A 17,740-nucleotide genomic window follows, 5' to 3' on the forward strand; every position below is an offset into this window, starting at 1 on the left:
GATTCAAAGCAGGTTTGAGACCTTTTATAGGTGTAGATGCAACATTTTTAAAAGACAAATTCCAAGGGATGTTGTTAGTTGTTGTTGTTCAAGATTCTTGCAAGCATGCGTATCCACTAGCTTAGGCTGTGGTGGATAAGGAAACAAAAAGAATATGGTAGTGGTTCATAGAGAATTTGAAGGCTTCTTTGGACTTGAAAGATGGTGAAAGGTATACATTCATGTTAGATATGTAGAAGGTATGTTACTATATGCTCAAAATATTTTTCTTCAAGGTTATATTATTTAGTTTGTTAATGTAATGTCTCTTCTTGTGCAAGGTCTATAAGATGCTATAAGGAATATATGTCCACAATCATATCACAGATATTGTGCCAGGCATATTGAAGCAAACTAGAGCAAATATTGGAAGACTGATGAGGTGAAAAAATTTATGTGATGATGTTCTTAGAGCACATATGAGGAAGAATTTAAGGATATGTTAAAACAGTTAGGTGAAGTGTCTGAGGATGCTATCAGGGACTTGCTGAAATATCCTCTAGTAAGCTGGCATAGAGCTTACTTTTATACCCAATATAAGACGCCAATGGTGGACAATAAGTTTACAGGGTCTTTCAACTCTTGGATTTTTGAAGCTAGACATAAGCCAATTGTGAAGATGCTTGAGGATATAAGAGTGAAGGTAAAGTCTACTGTTAATTTGTTCATTTGTCTACTGTTGTCTAATTGACTAACTGCTTGTTAATTTATCTAATTGATGTAAGAGTGAAAGATCAACAACTGCTTGTTAAATAGTCTACTGTTGACTAACTGATTGTTTACTGGTTGATAATTGAAGGTGATGAATCGACTAAAGGATCATCTAATGAAGTTAGCAGTTGGAGAGGTGAATACAACCCATATGCAATGGAGCTATACAATGATTATAGAGAGATGACTTCAAAGTGCAAGGAAAATTTCAATGGTGATAGGGGTTTTGAAATAAGTGAAAGTGAAGACAGGCACATAGTGATTTTGGAGCAATAAAGGTGCACATGCAGACTTTGGAACTTGTTTGGAATCCCTTGTGTTCATGATATCAAAGCATTCTACTATAAGAAATAAGACCTAACACTTGGGATTCACTGGTGGTATTCTAAACAAGCTTGGCAGTTGGTGTATCAGCACAAACTGCAACCTATTATAGGAAAAAAAATTTAGAAAGTTGAGACACACTAATTCATGGAACAACCACTAATAGAAAAGATGGTTGGTAGACCTAAAGTGAAAAGGTCAAGAGAGAAGGATGAAGCTACGAAAAGGCAAGGAGGATGGTTAACTTCTAGGAAAGGTTTTCAAATGACTTGTGGTTTTTGTGGCAAGCCAAACCATAATAAAAGAAGTTGCCCATTCGCCAATAAGGTATACTTACAATCTGCTTTTATACTTACAATCTATTTTTTATACTTATAATATACTTTTTATACTTACAATCCAAGAATGTGCAAGACCACACTCAAACAACTCAAGGCCAAGAATCAGAATTTTTCATGGTCCCTAATCCGGGTTTTAAAGTATAAGACAAACAAATGCCAAGTCAGGTTAGCCAACCAAGTCAGTTGTATAGTTATCAAACCAGTCAGCATTTCAGTCAGTACACTTAGATGCCAAGTCAGAAATCCAATCAGTACACTCAACAGCCAAGTCAGCAATCTAGTCACTACACTCAGATGCCAAGTAAGCACTCCAGTGAATACACCTAGGCAACTCAAATGCCAAGTCAGAATATTCATACCAGAAGAAGGCTTATTCAAGCAAACTTTGGTGCAGAAGCTGACCCACTTTTGAGGTCTAAGGTTGTATCTGATATTAAGACTAGAATTCAGCGTAGGACTCAATAAATTCTGGGATTAGGAAGATACAATTCACAGAGGATCACACTGGTAGCTTACAACCGACAAAACTGCCATACTCCACAAAGAGAACTACCTGGAAAGGAAATGAGGCAATGACAACAACTCAACTATTAGGTGTGAAAGAGAAAAAGATTGGTAAACTTAAAGCTGGAAGAGGCAAGGGAAGAGGAAAGGGGGAGTAGTGTAACAAGAACTGATGAATGTAATATACATTTAAATCCTATTTTTTTTGCATGACTGTTCGACTATATGATGTTTGTTCATGTTCTAGGTTTTTAGACTAGTAAATGTTGTGATAGTGGTACAGGTTTTTGGATCACACATTTACTTGTCTAATTGTAATATTTTGTTAGGTTTAAATCTTGAAACAATGTGTGTTTTCTACTCGATTAATGGCAATGTTCTTCTTGTCTATCTATAAGAGATGATTCTATTTGACTTAGTGATTTTCCGTGTATGCAAAAAGTTGTATGAGAGTGAAGGATAACCAAAAACTTTATTTCATACCAAAAAAGAACCATTACAACTGCAGCATTACAACATCTGAACCAAATCGATAAACATCTACAAATTACAACATCGACAGAATTACAAAATAACCTAACTACACTACATCATCTTGAAAACTAGCACCAACACAAAGACAACCCAAGAAAATACAATAAAACCACTTCATCATTTGTAGTTTATCCTTCCATTCTAGCGACATTCTCTAAGTTTGCTGAATTAATTCCCTCCATATCTTCTATTATTTTCTCCATTTTCGGTCTTTCAGCAGAAACAACATCTTCCAAGTTAGCCACCATCTTCTTCAGATAATTTCTTTCAACTTCCACTGACTTCAGTGAAGTATTCAAGTTATTGATTAACATCATCACATGTGGTGGCATCTCTTAATCCTGCCATTCCCACAAACCACATGAAGCTTCCTCGTCAAAACAAGGGCATTTGTAGAATCGACAACCACCGTTCAAATAAGTCTTAGTGAGAAAATGATTTGCAATTAAACCACAACCACAACGACGCAATGAACCAGAAGAGACAAAATTTTCAGACATTTTAATTTTTTTAATCAATAAAGGTGCAACTTTTACAACAACCACAAGATTCGAAGGAAAAAGACAAGAATTAATTAGTTGAAATAGAGAAATTTTGGGGAAGAAGACAACAACAACAACACCACCACCACCAACAACAACAACCCAGTAAAATTCCACTAGTGGGGTCTGGGGAGGGTAGTGTGTACGCAGGCCTTACCCCTACCCCGAAAGAGTAGAGAGGTTATTTCCGAAAGACCATCGACTCAAGAAAACAAAAAGATAAAAGGAGGCAATATTAGTATCACCACAGAAATCATAGGAAAAATAGGAACAACATGAAATTCAGAAGAAAGATGCAAAGCAAAAATGATAGCTAGTAAATAGGTCATGCACTGGAAAGTGAAATAGTAAGACACAACATTGCCACTAGCTATTTTAGACAAAACCCTACCAGACTAGTCTCACAACGGTACGAAGTAAAGCAAGACTCAATCACCTACTAACCTACAACCCTAATTTTGGAGAAGAAGATTATATGAGAAACCTGATGACCTAGGTTCTAAATTGGGGAAGAAGACGAGTAAAGAATATGTGGGTATATGGTTAAAGAAGTGGGTATAAGGTAACAAGAGTGGGTCGTATCGGTTAAATGGATGAAATTTACCCAAATACAATTTCATCCCCACAGAGACACACGGCCAAATGAAAAAATGGCACATATTTAATGAAAGGCCCACATGAAGTGCCGTTAGTCGCGGGACACTTTGACAATAGAAATAACGTCCTATGTATATATTTTCAGACGGATAGATGGAAAAGGGATTTTTATAAACCATTTAGCATACGATAGGGGCACTTTAAACCCTTTTTTTGCATTTTATAAATTATCTGTTATAAATTATAGGCTACGGCTATGTGAACATATATTGGTGGAAATTTAGATCTTGGATGAATCATCTATTTGATCTCTTTATACCTATTTAGTCTCTTTCTTAATCTAATAATTAAGCTGAATTTTTCCTATTGAAATCTTTTGTTTCTGCTCCCAATTAACCACCAGAAGAATTTGTCGAATAATATGTCTAATTACACTATTAATTTTTTGGCATATTAAACTCCTTTGATGAAATGTTGGATGAGCTTCTTTCAGTTACCAGAGTCTACGGAACCCACAACTCAAAATCTTCTCTCTTGCTTGTCTCACTATGTCCACGTAGTAGGCGCAGAGCGTGAGGGTTTTCTCGCGCGCTCTTCCCATTACACATAAGAAGACAGTCTCCTCTTCCCACGTAGGTCGTGGAGGATATATTATAGGGAATTTCATTCCTTAATATTTAAAACTTAATTACTAAAATTGTTCGAATTTTTTATATATTATACTCACTTCGTTCATTTTACTTATTCATTATAGACTTTATATACCCCTTAAAATAATAAATGAAGTGCATAATTTATCATGATACCCATATTAATTGACGCATATTTTTAATGAATTTGAGAAAATAATTTAAAATGAGTAATTAATATTGTGGGTATTGTAGACAATAAATTTGCGTCGAGAAAATAAAATCAAGATCGAAAATATCGCAACAATCGTAGTATTTTATTTCGAATATTTGAGTGTTACAATCTCTATGAATCCTCTGATTCTTCTTTTCAATGGTAAATAAATTCAAGGGCCTTTGAGCTTGATCTTGAATCTGTGTTTGTTGCCACAAACGATGATCTTGTTCTTGAGCTTGAGTTTGATTGCTTGAACTTGTCCTTGATTTGTTCTTCGTTCTTGAGCTTGAATTTGATTGCTTGAAGCTTGAAACTTGTAGAGAAACTTGCGGCGTTTGATCCACGAGCTCTCTCTTGCTTCTTGCTATAACTTTTGGTCTCTTTTCTGAGTTATAAAGACCCCTATTTATAGTTGTGGAAAGGAGGAATTGTGATAAGAACAAACTCTTTTTGACCAATCAAATTGAAGTGTGATATGGCCGTATTTGATTGGCCAGAACATGTCACTTGCACACGTGGCGCGATTTCTTTGGCCTTTTAGTGTGACTTGGCATGCCTTGTCATTTTGACACGTGGCATGATCCTATTGGCTCTTCCGTTTGACTTGATGCGCCATGTCATTTGACACGTGGCACCAAACTGGGCCTCTAGGAAGATGACATCTTGGGCTTAATGGAGTGGGCTCATCACTTTAGCCCAATTAAATGGGCTAGCCCAATGGATTAAGACTTATTTATTTAATCCATTTATATTGGACCTATATAATTACTTCATTTATATATTACCCATAATATTTTTTTGGACCAATATATCTCGAATTTAAAATATAGTCCAAATAATTTTATGGATTTAAATCCGATAAAATTTAAATTCTTACAAATTCCCCCACTTCAAGATTAATCGGAGTGTAGACTAATCGAAACTCAAAAATTGGTCTTGAAGTACACATGGAAGACAGTTGTCCTTTTAAAAGTTATCCGGAATCAAACTTTCTATTTCCTTGAATCAAGAAAATAACTTCCATATTACTAATGGCATGCATAAAGATATATGATGACCAAACATTAGCCATCACGTAGGACAAATTTGTAAAAACTTTTGTCATTCTTTACATTAAAGAAAAGTTTTCATTTTAATTTGACATAGAAATTTGCTCCACCAAGGCATGCGATTATCCATGATTAGAAGATATCTATCCATATAGCACTGCCGCCTCAATCACCGAATATATAAGGAATGCTTAAAAGCCTCCAAATCCTACTTGAACTCTAAATAGCCAATCGACGTTGCACTATCAATAACCGACCCGTCACCATTAACTGAATCCATCTAGGATACCAATTGTATAATCTAACTCCCACATCGGAGTATTTACAAGCCACCTGAGTCTATTTTGTAGACCCGAAAGGATTAACGCGAAGGTGATTTGTTCTTCTTTTCTTGTGATTTCTTCTTTGTTGTCTATTTTTTTCCCTTTTTTTGTAGGTCAAGCGAGAAAAATATGTTCTTGTTCAACAAGATGATCCACGCATGAAGAAGATAATCTTGGGGTGTACCCATCCCTGCCTAAATATCGGAGGGATTACTTTCATGGCCCGACTACCGGAGAGATTACTCTCAAAATGGCCCGATTCTTGGAGAGATTACTCTCAATGTGGCCCAATTCTTGGAGAGATTACTCTCAAAATGGCCCGATTCTTGGAGAGATTACTCTCAACGTGGCCCAATTCTTGGAGAGATGATTCTCAAAATGGCCTGATTCTTGGAGAGATTACTCTCAATGTGGCCCAATTCTTGGAGAGATTACTCTCAAAATGGCCCGATTCTTTGAGAGATTACTCTCAATGTGGCCCAATTTTTGGAGAGATTACTCTCAATGTGGCCCAATTCTTGGAGAGATGACTCTCAAAATGGCCCGATTCTTGGAAAGATTACTCTCAATGTGGCCCAATTCTTGGAGAGATTACTCTCAAAATGGCCCGATTCTTGGAGAGATTACTCTCAATGTGGCCTAGTTCTTGGAGAGATGACTCTCAAAGTGGCCTGACTACCGGAGAGACCAGCTTAAGGTGCAAAGGCACTTATATGTCCACCTTAAGATTGAAAAGTTATAAAGCTTCAACTCGAAGACGACATCGACTTGAACACTTGGAAAACTTTGAAGATTTGGCGGGCTTTGCAGACTTCAACTCGAAGATTCGGAGGGTTTGAACAATTCAACTTTAAGACCGATGAATTTGAAGACGGAAACTTGAAGACCGACGAACTTGAACACTTCAACTTTGAGACTTGGAAGGCCTAAATATTTCAACTTGAAGATCAGCAAATTTGAAGACTTCAACTTGAAAACCGACGGACTTGAAGACTTCAAGACTTGGAGGGCCTAAATATTTAAACTTGAAGATCAACGGATTTGAAGACTTCAACTTTGTTGATTTCAAGAAAACTAGACTTAAGTCTCACTGAATTTGAAACGTTGTGCCAAGCAATCCTTTCCTTAGACTTGTGTTTTCTTTTGATGTCTCTCTTCCTTTTTTAAGGCAGAGGGCGAACCTGAAGACATAGAGAATCCCTGGACTTTAATGTAAATACTTGACATCCTCCTAAAATCGGCCCATCGAAGATATCAATTTACCATGGAGGGTCGCCCCCTTTAAATCAAATGAGGTCAAAGTTCAGTAGGAGGATGATATTTCAGCTTGATCTTACATTCCTTCATACTTCATTCAAACAACAATTGGGGCAATATGTATCTTTGAACTTATGCGATTGAACTTAGAATGAAACTCTAAGCTGCCTACGTACCTCGGTGAAGAGGATCAAGTCATACCGTAGTTCAGACTGAGTAGATTTTTTTTCTTCTTTTTTTTTACATCCTAACTTTTGCCTAGGCCGCCTCTTTCGAGATTTTCAACCTAGCGGACTTTTGTTTTCACATCCTAACTTTTGCCTAGGCCGTCTCTTTTGAGATTTTCAACCTAGCAGACTTTTTTTGGACCGTACACAGTTTATACTCTTGTGGGCCAAGAGTGTAGAAACATGCAGTTTAGGCTCGTGCGTCAAGGAGTGTCATGACTTGCAGTTTAGGCTCGTACGTCGAGGAGTGTCATGACTTGTAGTTTAAGCTCGTACATTGAGGAGTGTCATGACTTGCAGTTTAGGCTTGTACGTCGAGGAGCATCATGACTTGCAGTTTAGGCTTGTACGTCGAGGAGCATTATGACTTGCAGTTTAGGCTCGTACGTCGAGGAGCATCATGAGTTGAAACTTCATGGATAATACATCTTCAAAAACTTGTCGTTGATAGGGCCGATTCTCATACCATCTGCATCAACCAGCTTGTAAGCCCCACTTGAATAAGCTTCTTGTACGACATATGACCCATCCCATTTTGAAGTGAACTTCCCTACAAGTTTATGGGAAGTAATTATGGGTCTTCGTACGACAAGGACTTGATCTCCTACTTGAAAGGATCTCGGACGAACTCTTTTATTGAAGGCACGAGACAATCGAGCTTGATAACATTCAAGACTCTGTTGAGCTTCCAATCTCTTTTCATCAAGATCTTACAACTCTGTTAATCGAAGTCGAGCATTTTCTTCATCAGTGATCCCTTCTTGAATAGCCAGTCATAACGAAGGTATTTGACGCTCAAGTGGCAAGATGGCTTCGACTCCATAAATGAGTGAATAAGGAGTCACCTGTGTTGGCGTACGATGAGTCGTTCTATATGCCCATAGAGCTTCTTCCATACGGTCATTCCAATCTCGTTTGGATTTGGAGACAACTTTCTTTAACAAGTTGCATAGAGTCTTGTTGAATGCCTCAGCTAGACCATTGGCGGCAGCATTGTACATCGAAGAGTTACGTTGCTTGAAGCCAAAGAGATCACAAATCTTGTTCATCAACCTATTATCGAATGGATTTCCATTATCCGTTATTATGTAACGAGGAATGCCAAAGCGATAAATAATGTTTACTCGGATGAAACTTGCAACATTTTCCTTTTTTACTTCCATACGAGCAATAGCTTCAGCCAATTTTGAGAAGTAGTCAGTTGTAGCCAAAATGTATAGGTGCCCACCAGAGAACTTTGGCAGTGGTCCAACAACATCCAATCCCCAAGCATAAAATGGCTAGGATGCAATAGTCGGGTGTAATAATTCAGGAGGTTGATGAATAAAATTCGCATGGAATTGACAAGCCTTGCATCTTCGAGCGTAGTCCAAGCAATCTTTTACCATCGTTGGACAATAATATCCCATCCTTTTTATATGGAAGTGGAGCTTTGGTCTGGACTGGTGTGACCCACATACCCCAGAATGTTCCTCTTGCAAAGCTTGGAGAGCTTCTTCTTCTTCTAGGCATCGCAAGAGTACTCCCTCGAACGACCTTCTGTATAGAGTATCCTTATAGTAAAGGAAACGAGGTGCACAATGACGGATTTTAGTCCTTCTCCTCGAATTTTTTGGAAGTATCCCATAGCATAAGTAGTAGATAATGGGTTACCGCCATTCTTCTTTCTCAACTTCAGAAATAGCAACAAGATGCTTGAATTCGTTATCTTCACCTTCGACCTCATTTGGCGGCGGTACTACCCATTTTTAGCAGACTGTAACTTACACTTGGTCAGGAAGGGCTAATAATGAAGCCAGAGCAGCTAAAGCATCAGCCTTCTTATTTTTTTTCCTTGGTACATACTGAATAGTCACATCGCTGAGCCACCCCATCAACTTTTTTGCGTAATCATGATATGGGCGTAGTTCAGGCTTTTTGACCTCGTAGCTATCCAAAAGTGATTGACCACTAACTGGAAGTCACCAAAGACTTGTAATTGCAATTGCTTCATATCAATGGCCATTTCAAGCCCAAGTATTAATGTTTGATATTCAGCAACATTGTTGGAACAGAGTTGTGTCAATGTGAAGGAGTAAGGCAAGACTTCACCTTGAGGAGTGACAAATACTACGCCAGCCCCGGCTCCCCCACGATGCGCAGCACCATCAAAGTACATCTTCCAATGAGGTTGAACTTCAACGACCATTGCGTCCTCATCAGGTAGTTCATCGGTTAGCTCCCAGTCATTAGGTATCAGATCGCCTGCCAAGAAGTCTGCCAATGCTTGTCCTTTTACAGCCTTTTGAGGGATGTACAAAATCTCGAATTGTTGAAATTGGAGGTACCATCTCGCTAGTCGATCACTAAGAATAGGTTTTGACGTCACGAACTTGATGGGATTTGCTTTAGAAACAAGACGGACAACATGAGCTTGAAAGTAGTGCTTCAACTTTTGAATTGAGAAGACTAGCGCCAAACACAACTTTTCAATTGGCGAATAGTTCAACTCGTTAGGTGTCATCATCCTGCTCAAGTAGTAAAGAGAGTTTTCTTTCCCCTCTCTATTTTCTTGGGCCAACAGGCTCCAACAGACATTTCCTGCGCCGTAATGTATATTATCAATGGCTTTCCTGGTATATGAGCTGCTAAAACTAGAGGCTTCATCAAGTAGGTTTTGATATTTTCGAAGGCCTTGCCACAAGCTTGATCCCACTTGAAAGGAATGCCTTTCTTCATGAGGTCACTAAATGGTTGGCACCTCCCAGCCAGGTTTGATATGAATCTTCTAAGGTATGCTAGCTTTCCTTGCAGACTTTTCAATTCATGAGTATCTTGAGGCTAAGGCATTTTCAAAATGGCATCCACTTTGGCTTGATCAATTTCGATCCCTCGATGTCGGACAATGAAACCAAGGAACTTTCCAGAAGTAACTCCAAAGGCACATTTCAACGGATTCATCCTAAGTTGGTACCTCCAGAGCAATTCAAATACCATCCTCAAGTCTTTCATGTGGTCACCCTTCTCTATTGATTTCACCACCAAGTCGTCAACATAGCATTCGACATTCTTGTGGAGAAGATCGTCGAAAATATTCTGCATAGCCCTTTGGTAAGTAGCACCAGCATTCTTCAAGCCAAAAGGCATTACCTTGTAGCAATAAATACCCTTGGGGTGCGAAACACAGTAAGCTCTTCATTTTTTGGTGCCATGCAAATTTGGTTATAGCCCGACGAACAGTCCATGAAAGACATTGCCTCGTAACCAGTAGTAGCATCGATCATCATCTCTGGAATAGGAAGCAGGAATTCATCTTTGGTACATGCATTATTGAGGTCCCTAAAGTCAACGCATACTCGAATCTGGCCATTCTTCTTCCTTACAGGGACAATACTTGAAACCCATGTTGGATATTTAACTTCCCGAATAAATCCAGCTTCAATGAGTTTGTTAACTTCAGTTTCAATCAGGGGAACCAAGTCAGGCCTAAAATGCCTTTGAGCTTGTTTAACAGGGCGAGCACCATTTTTGACTGTAAGGTGATGAACTGCTACTTTCGGGTCCAAGCCAGGCATCTCTTTGTAACTCCAAGCAAAGACGTCCCTGAATTCTTTGAGTAACTCAATATAAGTTCTCTCTTCATCAGCTTCTAGTAAAGCACTTAGGTAGGTGGGTCTTGGTTCCTCATCGGTGCCAAGGTTAACTTCTTTTAAGGCATCAACTGTCGTCTTCACTCCTTCTTCAAGTTCAGGTGGAGCATCTTTCGCATCTTCATCTTCTTGAGGGTCCCCATCATTGAAGGATATGTGATAACACGATGAAACATCCTCCAATTCTGCATTATTTTCCATCAAAGACGAAACACCATTCTCGCCTTGTACAGTGACATGATACGAAGAACCTACACTTTTTTCATTTTCGTCACGTTCCTTTGTGTAGACCACAGTATATGGCTTTACCTTCAGAACTTCTTTACATGAAACCAATAGTTTTTGTTTGTCGCCTCATTCTGCAAGGAACCAAACTTTGGAAATCCTTAGAGATCTCCTGAATTTTGGGTGAAGCGGGTGTTCTTGTATTTTGATGATCTCTCTGGAACTTATTCCCCTTCTTTAATGGACCCAATCTCTCAAATATAGAAGTTCTCACAGTTGATTTTCCAAGCCGATCAAAGACAGAAGGCCTGTTAGAAGCGACAGATTCGTCTTATACACTGATATAATTTCTACTCGCCCTTCTTATTGAGATGCGCACTGGTGACGGTTGCTTGTATCCCATACCTTTACGTGGTTGCCTCATTGCAGCTTCTGATGGGAGTTTCCCTAACTTTGATGGCTCATTGGGATTGTATCCAGCTTTTGCAAATAGCTTGTAAGCGTTAGGATCGAAACATTCATCTGTTCGCTTTGTAGGGAGTGCCACATTCTACAAACGATTTTGGGCTACAAACCCTGCAAGCGGCTTTGAGGACAACTTTACTGCCTCAATTTGTTTTACCGGAAGAGTTAACTCCCTTAGAGTCTTGGTTTGGAGATTATGTGATCCGCCCTCGTCTTTCTTCCTTTTAGGGACATATTGGAGTGCATGACTTACTTTCTTTCCATAATACGCAATACCCCCTTTATGAGATTTATTCACATTGGCGGGTACCTCCTTAGTAACAGTTTTGGATTTACCAATAGTCACATCAGCTCTTTTAGTTATGGGTTCGTCATTCTTGCTTTTCGTACCATCATCAACTTTCAGCTCCTTCACAATGCGGTTCTTCAAGTAGAACTTTGCATCAGCAAAGTGTGACTCAGCTTCGGTGAATGGCTCATCATCGGCAACTACCGTCTTCTCGACTTTACCCTCGTAATATTTTAAACATCGATGGTAGGTAGATGGAACTACTTTATTCTCATGTATCCAAGGCCTCCTAAGCAAAACATTGTATGAAGTCTTCGCGTCGATCACATGCAGCCATGCACTTGATTGCATATCTTCAATAGTGATTCCCAGCCTGATCGCGCCTATGGCTCTTTGCCCCCTTGGTTGAATCCTTGGATCATCACACGACTTTCTGAGAGTTCGTTCATGGGAATACCAAGTTCTTTCACAGTATGTATTGGCAAAATGTTCACTGAGGATCCTCCATCAACCAAAATTCGATTTACCCTTTCGTCGCGCATATAGCCAACCAGGTACAATGGGCGGTTATGAGGAGTGTCACCTAGCAAAAGATCGTCATTTGTGAACATGACCTTTTCCTCACAAGCATTAACTTCTTGAGGAGTGGACTTGATGGGTTTTTCCGAAGATGGCGCCAATGGTAGGTCATCACTCTTTTCTTCCCCTTTGTCAGCATGGCAACAAGAGGCATCATTGCCCTCATGGGAAATCTTCGTGCGGAACCAACTTGGTAAGAACTCCTCCAAGGTTACTGGATGTCGTGGCTTTTGAGAATGGTGCATCTCCACTTTTGCTTTCCTCAAATGCCTAACTGGATTCTTTTTCGTTGGCCTTTTTACCATCATCTTCCTTGTTGGTTGTTCTATTGATTCTTTCTGTGGGCTCCTTTTGTGGTGTCTACGACAAGTCACAAATGTCCAAACTTCATCGTCATCAGGTTGATTGACTTCAGCTTTATCGCTCTCCAATAATTCTTCATCTTTACTTTCTTTAAAACCACATAAGTCATCCGGACTGAATGAGCCAAAGGTTATAGAGACTTGGTTTGCACTTGATTTCTCATCTTCAAGCACGATCTTCTTTTCACGATCCAAATCCATGACTTTATCCTTGAAGACAAAGCACTTCTCCAGAGGGTGGCTTACAAACCGGTGATATTTGCAGTAGTTTGAGTCATTTGTTTTACCAGCTTCATTTGGTCGCTTCATCTCCGGAAGCTCAATGAGATTTAACTCGAGGAGTTCTTAGAAAATGGTTGGCACATCAGAATCCGGGAATGGGTACTCTTTTTCCTGCATTTCTTTTAGAGTCAACTTTCCACTTGGCTTGTCTTGAAAAGAAGTGGATTTCATACTCTGCTTCTTGCTCACCTTCATCGTGAACTTCATAGGTGACGTATTGACATTCATAGCTTCTTTGCTTTCAGTCTTGGGTACGAACTTGCCCCACTTCCTGACTTCTTGCTTGTCATTCACTTTGCGAGGTTCATAGATGGGTAGCCTTTCATTTCCAGCGGAGGCCATGCTCAATTCCATGTCATGGGCACGAGTTGCAAGTTCTTCAAATGTGCTAGGCTTGATACCTTGCAAGATGTAGCACAATCCCCAATGCATGCCTTGGATGCACATCTCTATGCCTGAAGCTTCACTAAGCCTGTCTTTGCAGTTGAAGCTTGCAATCCTCCAACGATTGATAAAGTCGATAACTGGTTCCCCCTTTTGTTGACGAGTATTTGTAAGCTCTATCATACTCACTGTGCGTCTTGTGCTATAAAAGCAATTGAGAAACTCTTGCTCTAGTTGATCCCAGCTGTCGATAGATCCAGTCTCGAGGTCCGTGTACCAGTCAAAAGCATTTCCTTTTAGCGAGCGGACAAACTACTTGATGAGGTAATCTCCATAAGTCCTAGCATTGTTGCACGTCTCCACGAAGTGCACATATGTTGCTTTGGGTTACTTTTACCATCAAACTGTTGAAACTTCGGAGGTTGATAGCCAGCAGGTATCTTCAACATATCGACCTTTGCAGTGTACAACTTTGCATATGTAAGGGAGGATTTGACAGCAACTTCATATTTGTTCTTAATGGTTCCTTCGATGAACTCCTTCAGTTGATCGATTGGAATCATCCCTTCAGATGAGACAAAGATAGCCTTAGTGGATGCTGCTTGTCTTGGGGAGAGTCACTCTCTAGAACTTCTGGGATCTTGCCGGGTGCATGGGTAGATTCTTCTTCCATCAAGATTCCCACCCTATTTGTTAGCTTGTCAATTCTAGCCTCTTGATTTTGCATGCATTTGGTCAAGCCAACGATTGCTTCCATCAAGTTTGCCAACTGCTCCTCCATAGATGAAGTGTTTGTCACCATGGCTTGCATGATTGTCGTGGATGACGGAGAGTAGCATGGATTTTCACACAGATTGATCCTTGACTGGCTCATGCTATGTGGTGTAAGTGGGGAGGATCCATCGCTTGAAGCATCATCATCTTCCTTCACAGTAGAGTGCTTGGAGCCGGAGAGGTCAAGCAGAGCAAGAGTTTTCTTGATCTTTTCAGCAACATCGCTTCCTCCTTCAGATGCGTTTGTGGAAGATCTTGCTCCTTTTGAGGATGAAGATCCAAAAACAGGGGTTGATGCGGACGACACTTGGGGTGCTTGTTGTCCTAAAGAGCTTGCTTTGCTCCTCGTAACTGGTCCGAAGCTTCCAAATGTGACATCGAGGATGCTTTCCAAATCTGCATAGAACCTGGAGTTAGCAACCTTGGTGGATGTTGATCTGGAGTTGATTTTCTTCGAAGCCATTTCAATGTTCTTGAACTTTGGTGATTGAAAAGTTGAGATGAGAGGTAGAGATTGTCCCAGTGGGCGTGCCAGAATTTGTAGACAATAAATTTGCATTGAGAAAATAAAATCAAGATCGAAAATATCACAACAATCGTAGTATTTTATTTCGAATATTTGAGTGTTACAATCTCTATGAATCCTCTGATTCTTCTTTTCAATAGTAAATAAATTCAAGGGCCTTTGAGCTTGATCTTGAATCTATGTTTGTTGCCACGAACGATGATCTTGTTCTTGAGCTTGAGTTTGATTGCTTGAACTTGACCTTGATTTGTTCTTCGTTCTTGAGCTTGAATTTGATTGCTTGAAGCTTGAAACTTGTAGAGAAATTTACGGCATTTGATCCACGAGTTCTCTCTTGCTTCTTGCTATAACTTCTGATCTCTTTTCTGAGTTATAAAGACCCCTATTTATAGTTGTGGAAAGGAGGAGTTGTGATAAGAACAAACTCTTTTCGACCAATCAAATTGAAGTGTGACATGACCGCATTTGATTGGCCAGAACATGTCATTTGCACACGTGGCGCAGTTTCATTGGCCTTTTAGTGTGACTTGGAATGCCTTGTCACTTTGACACGTGGAATGATCCTATTGGCTCTTCCGTTTGATTTGGCGCGCCACGTCATTTGACACGTGGCACCAAACTGGGCCTCTAGGAAGATGACATCTTGGGCTTAATGGAGTGAGCTCATCACTTTAGCCCAATTAAATAGGCTAGCCCAATGGATTAAGACTTATTTATTTAATCCATTTATATTGGACCTATATAATTACTTCATTTATATATTAGCCCATAATATTTATTTGGACCAATATATCTCGAATTTAAAATATAGTCCAAATAATTTTATGAATTTAAATCCGATAAAATTTAAATGCTTACAGGTATAACAAGAAAAAAAATTAAAATAAAAGTGATGACTAAAAGTGAAAATTTATTTTTAAAATACTGAACAAGTAAAAGTGAACGGAGGGAGAAATTTTTATTCCTACGTGAGTTCCAGAATTATAGTCTACTTGGCCAAGTTTCTTCAATCCTACAAGCACTTTTTTTTTCAAACAAAGTTCTTTTGTTTCAAAGTTGAGTTGTTTGACCAAAAAATGTAGATTTTTGATTAAATTAATTAAATATATATAATGAGGGGTTAAACTTAGTTAATAATAATAATTTCAGTTCTATAATCGGTTAATAGAGTGATGTAGAGTAGCGATGGAAGAAGATTTAATGTTTCAAGACCATTAATGTGGAGGGAATGTCAAGAATTAAATAACAATAAATGACATTAAATTAAATAAGGAGAATGATTAACCCAATATTGAATGAGGTGGATGACTCCTTCTCCTGACAATGATGGATGAAAGACAAATACGAGAATATTGGGATCCTTTTCGGATCTGATGGAAAAGTTATGGAATAATAGACAATCGAATCTCTTTAGAAAGGTAATGTTTGTCTTTTATCTAGAGAGAAAGTCCGCTTTTTTGAAGAATGTTCTTATCAGAGAATATTACATGCCTTTCGCCTTATCTCTTTCTATTTATTCGGGACATATTCCCAGTCAACCCTAAAAATACAAATACAAAGAATATTCACTAGAATATTCTTCTAAAGATCCTATTACAAAACTAGCTGTTACTGCCGCCTTCGATTCTTGACCTCAGTCGTTATCGACTGCTCAGTTATAATCTCCACTGTTTAGCTTTCGACCTCGGCCATATTACTTTTCACAATGCCACTTCATTTTAAATCTCTTGAAGGAAAATTTAGACCCATACGGAAGTGTTTGGCCAAACTTTTGGAAGAAAAAAAGTGTTTTTGAGGAGAAGTAGAAAAAAGTAGTTTCTCACCAAAAGTATTTTTTAAAAAATATTTTTGAGAAAAATATACTTAGAAGCAATTTTTAAAAACTTGACCAAACACTAATTGCTGCTTAAAAATACTTTTTAATTAATTAACCAAATACAAACTATTTCTCACTAAAATTACTTTTAAGAAAATAATTTTCAAAATAAATTTGCAACTTGGCCCTATTACAAAAGACTACTCAGCAAAGTACGTAGAAAAAAAGGCAAAGCTAGTTCTAAAGAGTAAAAGTGGGCCACCTCTTGGCTTAAGACTTTTTCATTGTCAATGTTGCGTACAGGTCATTGTCGACAAGTGTCAAGCAACTTTCGATGTCGACGAGGATTTGACTAGGTGGAGAATACAAGTTGAAAAGATAAAAGTGTCATCTTCGAGACGTGTCAGTTCAGTAGCTCAAAATGGTTACCTCGGGCATTTCTCTGGAAGAAGAAGTTGCTGCGTACACAGCTTGTTTCCACACACTTTACGCATCCCTTAGTGGACTTTGGTACGGTCTACACCAGTAGTGTTGAATAAGATGTACTCAGTAATTGTTTACAAAAATACTTCTTTCGTTCTAGTTTATCTAAATATATTTTTTTGGTCCGTTTTAAAAAAAAAAATCTCTTTTGAAAATAATTTAGCTTAAATTTTTAATTATATTCTTAATGAGAAGCTTTATAACCATACAAATATTCTGGGCCCATTTTTGACTTGTTTAGGATCACAAATTTCAAAAATTTTTATTTTTTCTTAAACTCCGTGCTCAGTCAAACAGGTTTATATAAATTGAAACGGAGGGAGTACCTCCCATATTATTTAGTTTTAAGAGACTTTTAGGATAATTTTATCTTTAACCATATTATTATATGTATTAATAGCTTTGGTATTATTAATATTATGGTTTGTTATATACTATTAATTATACACAAGATAATACAAAATAAGTTATATAATTAATACTTATATTGATAATACAAAGGTTAAAAAAATATACCAAATAAAAAATTAGTAATACCAAATATTAATGCCTATATTATTTTCTGTAATGCATCCTAGCTAGTCAACTTAAACACACCACTCCGGCCCGGCACCTTTTTTTTTGGTCACTCT

Source organism: Nicotiana sylvestris, chromosome 3, assembly GCF_000393655.2.
Source record: "Nicotiana sylvestris chromosome 3, ASM39365v2, whole genome shotgun sequence".
NCBI classification, from domain to species: Eukaryota; Viridiplantae; Streptophyta; class Magnoliopsida; order Solanales; family Solanaceae; genus Nicotiana; species Nicotiana sylvestris.